The following is an 11,482-nucleotide window of genomic DNA, read 5'->3' on the forward strand; positions in this document are numbered from 1 at the left end:
AGAAAAGAAGAACTTGTTTTATGAGAATCTACAAGGGCTGCAGCAGGCTAGGTCTAATAGACATCTTTACTGCAGCTTCATCACTCCCAGCGGCGCTGTATACTCCCGTGCCCTGGTTGCTGGGTCACTGCAGCGGAGGCTCCGGTTTCTTCCTAAGGTCAGTCACACACACACCGCCCTTCCGGATCACGAGGCCGCTGATGAAGGGGAGCGTGGCCGTAGGGGGTGGACCGTGTGCGCACTGGCGTGGACACTGATTACTGGGCAGCCGCTCCACTAGCCACCAGGTACAGTTAAGGAGCACAGGTCTGGGGGTTTTTCTCCTATATTAAACCAATTTTGTACTGCCCGCAGCGCATTGTGATAGGTAATAGGGCCTGATTCAGGTTGGATTGCAATCACAATAAGTGATCCAACTGCAAAAATTGCTAAGAGCATACGCATGTGCCTGCATTTTCTGCGGCACCCCGCAGAGAATGCGATCGCCTCTGCCTGTCAATCGGGGCAGGGGGGGAGAGGGGGGTCAGCAACACTCCATTTCCAAGTCAGGGATGGAGCGGTGCGGGGGCAAGGCTTCAAAATGGGGTCTGCAATGGAGGAGACACAGGGGGCGTGGTCACAGCGGCTGTATGACATCACATTCAGCCGCTGTGATCACAAAAATGGTGGCGGCTTCCTGCGCGCACATACAGTCTGCACCAGCAGGAGGCTACACCATTTTTTATGATCACGCTGAACTGCAGTGCGACTGCAATTACAGCATGGTCAAGAAGGGAGGCGTCATGCTGGGTGGCCATAAGAGATGAGCGGGTTCGGTTCCTCGGAATCCGAACCCGCCCGAACTTCACCCTTTTTTGCACGGGTCCGAGCAGACTCGGATCCTCCCGCCTTGCTCGGTTAACCCGAGCGCGCCCGAACGTCATCATCCCGCTGTCGGATTCTCACGAGACTTGGATTCTATATAAGGAGCCGCGCGTCGCCGCCATTTTCACACATGCATTGAGATTGATAGGGAGAGGACGTGGCTGGCGTCCTCTCCGTTTAGATTAGAAGATAGAGACGAGTGACATTTGAATTACTACTAATTTGGGGAGCAGTTGAACTTGTCAGGAGTACTCAGTAGTGTAGAGTTTTGCTGATAGTGACCACCAGTTTTATTATTTATAATCCGTTCTCTGCCTGAAAAAAAACGATACACATACCATATCTGTGCTCAGCCTCAGTGTGCTGCATGATATATCATCTATGTATATCTGACTGTGCTGAGTGCTCACTGCTCACACAGCTTAATTGTGGGGGAGACTGGGGAGCAGTTATAGCAGGAGTACAGTGAACACTTTTGCTGCCAGTGTGACCACCAGTATATTGTCTGCCTGAAAAAGTTAAACACTCCTGTGGTGTTTTTTTTTTATTCTATAAACGCATTCTGCTGACAGTGTCCAGCAGGTCCGTCATACATATATTATATAAATATTTATCTGCAGTAGTGTTATATTTTTTTTTTCATCTTTATCATCTCTATATTAGCAGACGCAGTACGGTAGTCCACGGCTGTGGCTATCTCTGTGTCGTCAGTGCTCGTCCATAATTGTATACCTACCTACCTGTGGTGGGTTTTTTTTTTCTATCTTCTTCATACTAGTAGTTTAGGAGTCTACTGACAGTGTCCACCAGGTCCATCATTATATTATATACCTACAGTAGTAATATATTTATTATATTATCTATACTAGCAGACGCAGTACGGTAGTCCACGGCTGTGGCTATCTCTGTGTCGTCAGTGCTCGTCCATAATTGTATACCTACCTACCTGTGGTGGGTTTTTTTTTTATCTTCTTCATACTAGTAGTTTAGCAGTCTGCTGACAGTGTCCACCAGGTCCGTCATTATATTATATACCTACAGTAGTAATATATTTATTATATTATCTATACTAGCAGACGCAGTACGGTAGTCCACGGCTGTACCTACCTCTGTGTCGTCAGTGCTCGTCCATAATTGTATACCTACCTGTGGTGGGTTTTTTTTTTCTATCTTCTTCATACTAGTAGTTTAGGAGTCTGCTGACAGTGTCCACCAGGTCCGTCATTATATTATATACCTACAGTAGTAATATATTTAGTATATTATCTATACTAGCAGACGCAGTACGGTAGTTCACGGCTGTACCTACCTCTGTGTCGTCACTCGTCCATAATTGTATACCTAACTGTGGTGGGTTTTTTTTTCTATCTTCTTCATACTAGTAGTTTAGCAGTCTGCTGACAGTGTCCACCAGGTCCGTCATTATATTATATATACCTACAGTAGTTATATATATTTTTTTTTATATCATTAATTATCATCTCTATACTAGCAGACGCAGTACGGTAGTCCACGGCTGTGGCTATCTCTGTGTCGTCAGTGCTCGTCCATAATTGTATACCTACCTACCTGTGGTGGAAGTTTTTTTCTATCTTCTTCATACTAGTAGTTTAGCAGTCTGCTGACAGTGTCCACCAGGTCCGTCATTATATTATATATACCTACAGTAGTTATATATATATTTTTTTTATATCATTAATTATCATCTCTATACTAGCAGACGCAGTACGGTAGTCCACGGCTGTAGCTACCTCTGTGTCGTCAGTCACTCGTCATCCATAAGTATACTAGTATCCATCCATCTCCATTGTTTACCTGAGGTGCCTTTTAGTTGTGCCTATTAAAATATGGAGAACAAAAATGTTGAGGTTCCAAAAATAGGGAAAGATCAAGATCCACTTCCACCTCGTGCTGAAGCTGCTGCCACTAGTCATGGCCGAGACGATGAAATTCCATCAACGTCGTCTGCCAAGGCCGATGCCCAATGTCATAGTACAGAGCATGTAAAATCCAAAACACAAAAGATCAGTAAAAAAAGGACTCAAAAATCTAAATAAAAATCGTCGGAGGAGAAGCGTAAACTTGCCAATATGCCATTTACCACACGGAGTGGCAAGGAACGGCTGAGGCCCTGGCCTATGTTCATGGCTAGTGGTTCAGCTTCACATGAGGATGGAAGCACTCAGCCTCTCGCTAGAAAAATGAAAAGACTTAAGCTGGCAAAAGCACAGCAAAGAACTGTGCGTTCTTCAAAATCACAAATCCACAAGGAGAGTCCAATTGTGTCGGTTGCGATGCCTGACCTTCCCAACACTGGACGTGAAGAGCATGCACCTTCCACCATTTGCATGCCCCCTGCAAGTGCTGGAAGGAGCACCCGCAGTCCAGTTCCTGATAGTCAGATTGAAGATGTCAGTGTTGAAGTACACCAGGATGAGGAGGATATGGGTGTTGCTGGCGCTGGGGAGGAAATTGACAAGGAGGATTCTGATGGTGAGTTGGTTTGTTTAAGTCAGGCACCCGGCGAGACACCTGTTGTCCGTGGGAGGAATATGGCCATTGACATGCCTGGTGAAAATACCAAAAAAATCAGCTCTTCGGTGTGGAAGTATTTCAACAGAAATGCGGACAACAGGTGTCAAGCCGTGTGTTGCCTTTGTCAAGCTGTAATAAGTAGGGGTAAGGACGTTAACCACCTCGGAACATCCTCCCTTATACGTCACCTGCAGCGCATTCATCATAAGTCAGTGACAAGTTCAAAAACTTTGGGCGACAGCGGAAGCAGTCCACTGACCAGTAAATCCCTTCCTCTTGTAACCAAGCTCACGCAAACCACCCCACCAACTCCCTCAGTGTCAATTTCCTCCTTCCCCAGGAATGCCAATAGTCCTGCAGGCCATGTCACTGGCAATTCTGACGAGTTCTCTCCTGCCTGGGATTCCTCCGATGCATCCTTGAGTGTAACGCCTACTGCTGCTGGCGCTGCTGTTGTTGCTGCTGGGAGTCGATGGTCATCCCAGAGGGGAAGTCGTAAGACCACTTTTACTACTTCCACCAAGCAATTGACTGTCCAACAGTCCTTTGCAAGGAAGATGAAATATCACAGCAGTCATCCTGCTGCAAAGCGGATAACTGAGGCCTTGGCTTCCTGGGCAGTGAGAAACGTGGTTCCGGTATCCATCATTACTTCAGAGCCAACTATAGACTTGATTGAGGTACTGTGTCCCCGGTACCAAATACCATCTAGGTTCCATTTCTCTAGGCAGGCGATACCGAAAATGTACACAGACCTCAGAAAAAGACTCACCAGTGTCCTAAAAAATGCAGTTGTACCCAATGTCCACTTAACCACGGACATGTGGACAAGTGGAGCAGGGCAGACTCAGGACTATATGACTGTGACAGCCCACTGGGTAGATGTATTGACTCCCGCCGCAAGAACAACAGCGGCGGCACCAGTAGCAGCATCTCGCAAACGCCAACTCTTTCCTAGGCAGGCTACGCTTTGTATCACCGCTTTCCAGAATACGCACACAGCTGAAAACCTCTTACGGCAACTGAGGAAGATCATCACAGAATGGCTTACCCCAATTGGACTCTCCTGTGGATTTGTGGCATCGGACAACGCCAGCAATATTGTGCGTGCATTATATCTGGGCAAATTCCAGCACGTCCCATGTTTTGCACATACCTTGAATTTGGTGGTGCAGAATTATTTAAAAAACGACAGGGGCGTGCAAGAGATGCTGTCGGTGGCCACAAGAATTGCGGGACACTTTCGGCGTACAGGCACCACGTACAGAAGACTGGAGCAACACCAAAAACGCCTGAACCTGCCCTGCCATCATCTGAAGCAAGAAGTGGTAACGAGGTGGAATTCAACCCTCTATATGCTTCAGAGGATGGAGGAGCAGCAAAAGGCCATTCAAGCCTATACATCTGACCACGATATAGGAGGTGGAATGCACCTGTCTCAAGCGCAGTGGAGAATGATTTCAACGTTGTGCAAGGTTCTGCAACCTTTTGAACTTGCCACACGTGAAGTCAGTTCAGACACTGCCAGCCTGAGTCAGGTCATTCCCGTCATCAGGCTTTTGCAGAAGAAGCTGGAGACATTGAAGGAGGAGCTAAGACAGAGCGATTCCGCTAGGCATGTGGGACTTGTGGATGGAGCCCTTCATTCGCTTAACCAGGATTCACGGGTGGTCAATCTGTTGAAATCAGAGCACTACATTTTGGCCACCGTGCTCGATCCTAGATTTAAAACCTACGTTGTATCTCTCTTTCCGGCAGACACAAGTCTGCAGGGGTTCAAAGACCTGCTGGTGAGAAAATTATCAAGTCAAGCGGAACTTGATCGGTCAACAGCTCCTCCTTCACATTCTCCCGCAATTGGGGGTGCGAGGAAAAGGCTCAGAATTCCGAGCCCACCCGCTGGCGGTGATGCAGGGCAGTCTGGAGCGACTGCTGATGCTGACATCTGGTCCGGACTGAAGGACCTGCCAACGATTACGGACATGTCGTCTACTGTCACTGCATATGATTCTCTCACCATTGAAAGAATGGTGGAGGATTATATGAGTGACCGCATCCAATTAGGCACGTCAGACAGTCCGTACGTATACTGGCAGGAAAAAGAGGCAATTTGGAGGCCCTTGCACAAACTGGCTTTATTCTACCTAAGTTGCCCTCCCACAAGTGTGTACTCCGAAAGAGTGTTTAGTGCCGCCGCTCACCTTGTCAGCAATCGGCGTACGAGGTTACTTCCAGAAAATGTGGAGAAGATGATGTTCATTAAAATGAATTATAATCAATTTCTCCGTGGAGACATTGACCAGCAGCAATTGCCTCCACAAAGTACACAGGGAGCTGAGATGGTGGATTCCAGTGGGGACGAATTGATAATCTGTGAGGAGGGGGATGTACACGGTGATGAATCGAAGGATGATGATGAGGTGGACATCTTGCCTCTATAGAGCCAGTTTGTGCAAGGAGAGATTAATTGCTTCTTTTTTGGTGGGGGTCCAAACCAACCCGTCATTTCAGTCACAGTCGTGTGGCAGACCCTGTCACTGAAATGATGGGTTGGTTAAAGTGTGCATGTCCTGTTTATACAACATAAGGGTGGGTGGGAGGGCCCAAGGCAATTCCACCTTGCACCTCTTTTTTCTTTTATTTTTCTTTGCATCATGTGCTGTTTGGGGAGTGTTTTTTGGAAGGGCCATCCTGCGTGACACTGCAGTGCCACTCCTAGATGGGCCAGGTGTTTGTGTCGGCCACTTGGGTCGCTGAGCTTAGTCACACAGCTACCTCATTGCGCCTCTTTTTTTCTTTGCGTCATGTGCTGTTTGGGGAGTGTTTTTTGGAAGGGCAATCCTGCGTGACACTGCAGTGACACTCCTAGATGGGCCAGGTGTTTGTGTCGTCCACTTGGGTCGCTGAGCTTAGTCACACAGCTACCTCATTGCGCCTCTTTTTTTCTTTGCGTCATGTGCTGTTTGGGGAGTGTTTTTTGGAAGGGCCATCCTGCGTGACACTGCAGTGCCACTCCTAGATGGGCCAGGTGTTTGTGTCGGCCACTTGGGTCGCTGAGCTTAGTCACACAGCTACCTCATTGCGCCTCTTTTTTTCTTTGCGTCATGTGCTGTTTGGGGAGTGTTTTTGGAAGGGCCATCCTGCGTGACACTGCAGTGCCACTCCTAGATGGGCCAGGTGTTTGTGTCGGCCACTTGGGTCGCTGAGCTTAGTCACACAGCTACCTCATTGCGCCTCTTTTTTTCTTTGCGTCATGTGCTGTTTGGGGAGTGTTTTTTGGAAGGGCCATCCTGCGTGACACTGCAGTGCCACTCCTAGATGGGCCAGGTGTTTGTGTCGGCCACTTGGGTCGCTGAGCTTAGTCACACAGCTACCTCATTGCGCCTCTTTTTTTCTTTGCGTCATGTGCTGTTTGGGGAGTGTTTTTTGGAAGGGCCATCATGCGTGACACTGCAGTGCCACTCCTAGATGGGCCAGGTGTTTGTGTCGGCCACTTGGGTCACTGAGCTTAGTCATCCAGCGACCTCGGTGCAAATTTTAGGACTAAAAATAATATTGTGAGGTGTGAGGTGTTAAGAATAGACTGAAAATGAGTTGAAATTATGGTTATTGAGGTTAATAATACTTTGGGATCAAAATGACTCCCAAATTCTATGATTTAAGCTGTTTTTTAGGGTTTTTTGAAAAAAACACCCGAATCCAAAACACACCCGAATCCGACAAAAAAAATTCGGTGAGGTTTAGCCAAAACGCGTTCGAACCCAAAACACGGCCGCGGAACCGAACCCAAAACCAAAACACAAAACCCGAAAAATTTCCGGTGCACATCTCTAGTGGCCATGCCATGTCACTGTGCAGGAGCCAGCACCGCTCACACACTAGTCCCCGGTGCAGCCCCCAACCCCCGGGACACCCGGAGCAACAAAATGTAGATTCAGGCCACCAGGCAACGCCCCTACCTATGAAACCATGCCTCCTTTTTACCATTGCGCTGCTTATCTGCGCGCACTGCATTACAATCTCCCTCGCCACCTCTCTGGGTGTCACCAGTGATAGTGACACCTCTGCCATGCTTGTAGCAGCTGGTCCTAAGATCTACGCCTCAAGCCCTGAGTGTTTGCCCTTGTGACTTGTTGATCATCATAGCAAAGCAGATGCTTACAGAAAACTGCAGGGGCTTAGATTGAAAATAAAAAAATTTGATGGGTATAAGGTAGAGAGGAGCGGGTTCGGTTCTCCGAGAACCGAATTCCCCACGAACTCCACGTGGTTTACACTGGTACGAGGCAGGCTCGGTTGTTCCCGCCTGACTCGGAAAACCTGAACAAGGGAAAATGTCATCATCCCGCTGTCGGATTCTCGCGAGATTCGGATTCCATATAAAGAGCTGCGCGTTGCCGCCATTTTTACTCGTGCATTGAAGAGAGAGCGGAGAGGACGTGGCTATGTTCTCTCAGTGGAAATCTCAATATCAGTGCTCAGTATCAGTGGATACTTATTGCTGCTCAGTAATACTAGTAGTGTGTCTCTCCTGCTCAGTGTCAGTTCTCAGTAGTATCCTCATCAGTGCTCAGTATCACTGCTCATTGTCTTGTGCTGCATTGTTGTGCTCAGCATACTACAGTACATTACTAATAGTCCAGTGCTGCATCTTGCTGCTCAGTGTCAGTTCTAGTATCCTCATCAGTGCTCACTATCCCTGCTCATTGCATTGTGGTGTTCTGTATACTACAGTAACATAGTAATATAGTAACATATAGTAACAAAGTTTTTGAGGTTGAATAGAGGCAAATTGCCCATCGTGTTCAACCTGTTTTAAGTTGTGATGATTCTACATACTTGCTGAATAATGTTTTATGACTAGTTAGCTACTACAACTCATGTTACCCCCGGATTAACCATGTTGATATTTTAAGTATTATAACCTTGGATAGCTTTTTCATTCAGAAATGTATCCATTCCTTTTTTAAATCCAATTACAGAGTCCGCCATTACCACCTTCCCTGGCAGGGAATTCCACATCCTGATTGCCCTAACAGTGAAGATCATAGTATCTCACCTGGCAGGTAAGTAGGAGTTGGGCTAGAGCTGTGGAGGATTGCTGCTCGGGCACCCCCTGTCAAGTGAAGGAGATCCAACTGAGGCAGCACAAGGGAACTCTCGAAAGAAGAACAAGGCTAGAGGAAGATCTGAGACAAAGAAATCTGACTTTTACCAGAGCTGACCAGAGGAAAGCACAAACACAGTCCCCCACTACCACAAATAATGCAGTCGAGTTTCCCACATTTGGGGAAATCACAGGGGTCAGCATACCCAGAATGCAATGAATGAACCTCACCCTGGGAGAACAATCTTCATGACCATGGTATCGCCTATGCAAAATAAGTATGATTTGGGATAGGGCTGGGGAGGGCCGCTGCTCAGGCACATCTCTGTCAAGTAAAGGAGATTCAACTGAGGCAGCACAAGGGAAATCTCATCTGGGGACAACAACTGCAGGGAGAACACATATTTTCAGATGAACATGGGAGGGCAGAAGGCTGCCTAATACTGAAGCACCCCCAAACAACAAACCAAATGCAACAACTAGTACAAGCATTCCTGGGGGAAGTTCTGCAGAAGACGGATTTGCATACGGTGATGTCATCCAAGCAGTGGGCCAAAGTTGGCTGGAACCCTCATCTGCATATGAAAAGAGAAAAGGGGTATGCAGGGCATGGCGGCCTTTTGCGGCGCTTGGATGACCCTTAGTTCGCATTAAACACCCCCACCCTCCTTCGGTGTGGGGCTCATGTTGCCAATGCCCCAGCCCCTGAAGCATTCAAGCTGATTTCTTACAGCAGCTTGGCACTGTAACAGCTCCAGAGCTGCTCTGTAAGGCAAGTAAAAGGGTGTGTAGTTTGCATTGTGCATTGGAAGGCACAAAGTAAGCAGACAGGAGGAGAAGTCAGGATAGTGCACAAGGGTATAAAAGGGAGGGGCTCAAGAAAAAAGAAGTGGAAACAGACAGCAAACTAGGCTGGAGAGAGACCTGAGACAAAGAGATCTGAATTATACGAGAGCCGACCAGGGGAAACACAAATTATGCAGTCAAGTTTCCCACATTTGGGGAAATCGCAGGGGCAGCACACCCAGAGTGCAATGGGTGAGCCTTGCCCTGGGAGAAGCACCTTCATGATCATAGTATCTCACCTGGCAGGTAAGTAGGAGTTGGGCTTGAGCTGGGGAGGGTCGCTGCTCGGGCACCCCCCTGTCAAGTGAAGGAGATCCAACTGAGGCAGCACAAGGGAACTCTCGAAAGAAGAACAAGGCTAGAGGAAGATCTGAAACAAAGAAATCTGACTTTTACCAGAGCTGACCAGAGGAAAACACAAACACAGTCCCCCACTACCACAAATAATGCAGTCGAGTTACCCACATTTGGGGAAATCACAGGGGTCAGCATACCCAGAATGCAATGAATGAACCTCACCCTGGGAGAATAATCTTCATGACCATGGTATCTCCTATGCAAAATAAGTATGATTTGGGATAGGGCTGGGGAGGGCCGCTGCTCAGGCACATCTCTGTCAAGTAAAGGAGATTCAACTGAGGCAGCACAAGGGAACTCTCATCTGGGACAACAACTGCAGGGAGAACACATATTTTCAGATGAACATGGGAGGGCAGAAGGCTGCCTAATACTGAAGCACCCCCAAACAACAAACCAAATGCAACAACTAGTGCAAGCATTCCTGGGGGAAGGCCTGCCGCAGATTGATTTGCATATGGTGATGTCATCCAAGCAGTGGGTCAAAGTTGGCTTCAACCTTCGTCTGCATATGAAAAGAGAAAAGGGGCGTGCAGGGCATGGCGGCCTTTTGCGGTGCTTGGATGACCCTTAGTTTGCATTAAACACCCCCACCCTCCTTCGGTGTGGGTCTCATGTTGGCCATGCCCCAGCCCCTGAAGCATTCAAGCTGATTTCTTGCAGCAGCTTGGCACTGTAACAGCTCCAGAGCTGCTCTGTAATGCAAGTAAAAGGGTGTGGGCCCTGCAGCACTACCTGTAGTTTGCATTGTGCATTGGAAGGCACAAAGTAAGCAGACAGGAGGAGAAGTCAGGATAGTGCACAAGGGTATAAAAGGGAGGGGCTCAAGAAAAAAGAAGTGGAAACAGACAGCAAACTAGGCTGTAGAGAGACCTGAGACAAAGAGATCTGAATTATACGAGAGCCGACCAGGGGAAACACAAATTCTGCAGTCAAGTTTCCCACATTTGGGGAAATCGCAGGGGCAGCACACCCAGAGTGCAATGGGTGAGCCTTGCCCTGGGAGAAGCACCTTCATGATCATAGTATCTCACCTGGCAGGTAAGTAGGAGTTGGGCTAGAGCTGGGGAGGGTCGCTGCTCGGGCACCCCCCTGTCAAGTGAAGGAGATCCAACTGAGGCAGCACAAGGGAACTCTCGAAAGAAGAACAAGGCTAGAGGAAGATCTGAGACAAAGAAATCTGACTTTTACCAGAGCTGACCAGAGGAAAACACAAACACAGTCCCCCACTACAACAAATAATGCAGTCAAGTTACCCACATTTGGGGAAATCACAGGGGTCAGCATACCCAGAATGCAATGAATGAACCTCACCCTGGGAGAACAATCTTCATGACCATGGTATCTCCTATGCAAAATAAGTATGATTTGGGATAGGGCTGGGGAGGGCCGCTGCTCAGGCACATCTCTGTCAAGTAAAGGAGATTCAACTGAGGCAGCACAAGGGAACTCTCATCTGGGGACAACAACTGCAGGGAGAACACATATTTTCAGATGAACATGGGAGGGAAGAAGGCTGCCTAATACTGAAGCACCCCCAAACAACAAACCAAATGCAACAACTAGTGCAAGCATTCCTGGGGGAAGGCCTGCAGCAGATGGATTTGCATATGGTGATGTCATCCAAGCAGTGGGTCAAAGTTGGCTTCAACCCTCGTCTGCATGTGAAAAGAGAAAAGGGGCGTGCAGGGCATGGCGGCCTTTTGCGGCGCTTGGATGACCCCTAGTCCGCATTAAACACCTCCACCCTCCTTCGGTGTGGGGCTCATGTTG

At 48.0% G+C, this 11,482-nt stretch overlaps 5 non-coding genes across 5 annotated transcripts; all 5 read right to left on the minus strand.

The window, feature by feature from the left end:
- Positions 1-8,624: 8,624 nt before the first annotated feature.
- LOC135001304 (U1 spliceosomal RNA) lies at positions 8,625-8,788 on the minus strand. The gene has a single exon (XR_010202821.1). It is a non-coding gene; the product is annotated as a U1 spliceosomal RNA (small nuclear RNA).
- A 655-nt stretch (positions 8,789-9,443) lies between these two features.
- LOC135001322 (U1 spliceosomal RNA) lies at positions 9,444-9,606 on the minus strand. The gene has a single exon (XR_010202837.1). It is a non-coding gene; the product is annotated as a U1 spliceosomal RNA (small nuclear RNA).
- A 152-nt stretch (positions 9,607-9,758) lies between these two features.
- LOC135001312 (U1 spliceosomal RNA) lies at positions 9,759-9,922 on the minus strand. Its single transcript, XR_010202828.1, has one exon. It is a non-coding gene; the product is annotated as a U1 spliceosomal RNA (small nuclear RNA).
- Positions 9,923-10,595: 673 nt separating this feature from the next.
- On the minus strand, positions 10,596-10,758 carry LOC135001334 (U1 spliceosomal RNA). The gene has a single exon (XR_010202845.1). It is a non-coding gene; the product is annotated as a U1 spliceosomal RNA (small nuclear RNA).
- A 152-nt stretch (positions 10,759-10,910) lies between these two features.
- On the minus strand, positions 10,911-11,074 carry LOC135001317 (U1 spliceosomal RNA). Its single transcript, XR_010202833.1, has one exon. It is a non-coding gene; the product is annotated as a U1 spliceosomal RNA (small nuclear RNA).
- Positions 11,075-11,482: the final 408 nt, after the last annotated feature.

The sequence above is a fragment of the Pseudophryne corroboree genome, unplaced genomic scaffold (assembly GCF_028390025.1).
Source record: "Pseudophryne corroboree isolate aPseCor3 unplaced genomic scaffold, aPseCor3.hap2 scaffold_1636, whole genome shotgun sequence".
In the NCBI taxonomy this organism is placed as follows: Eukaryota; Metazoa; Chordata; class Amphibia; order Anura; family Myobatrachidae; genus Pseudophryne; species Pseudophryne corroboree.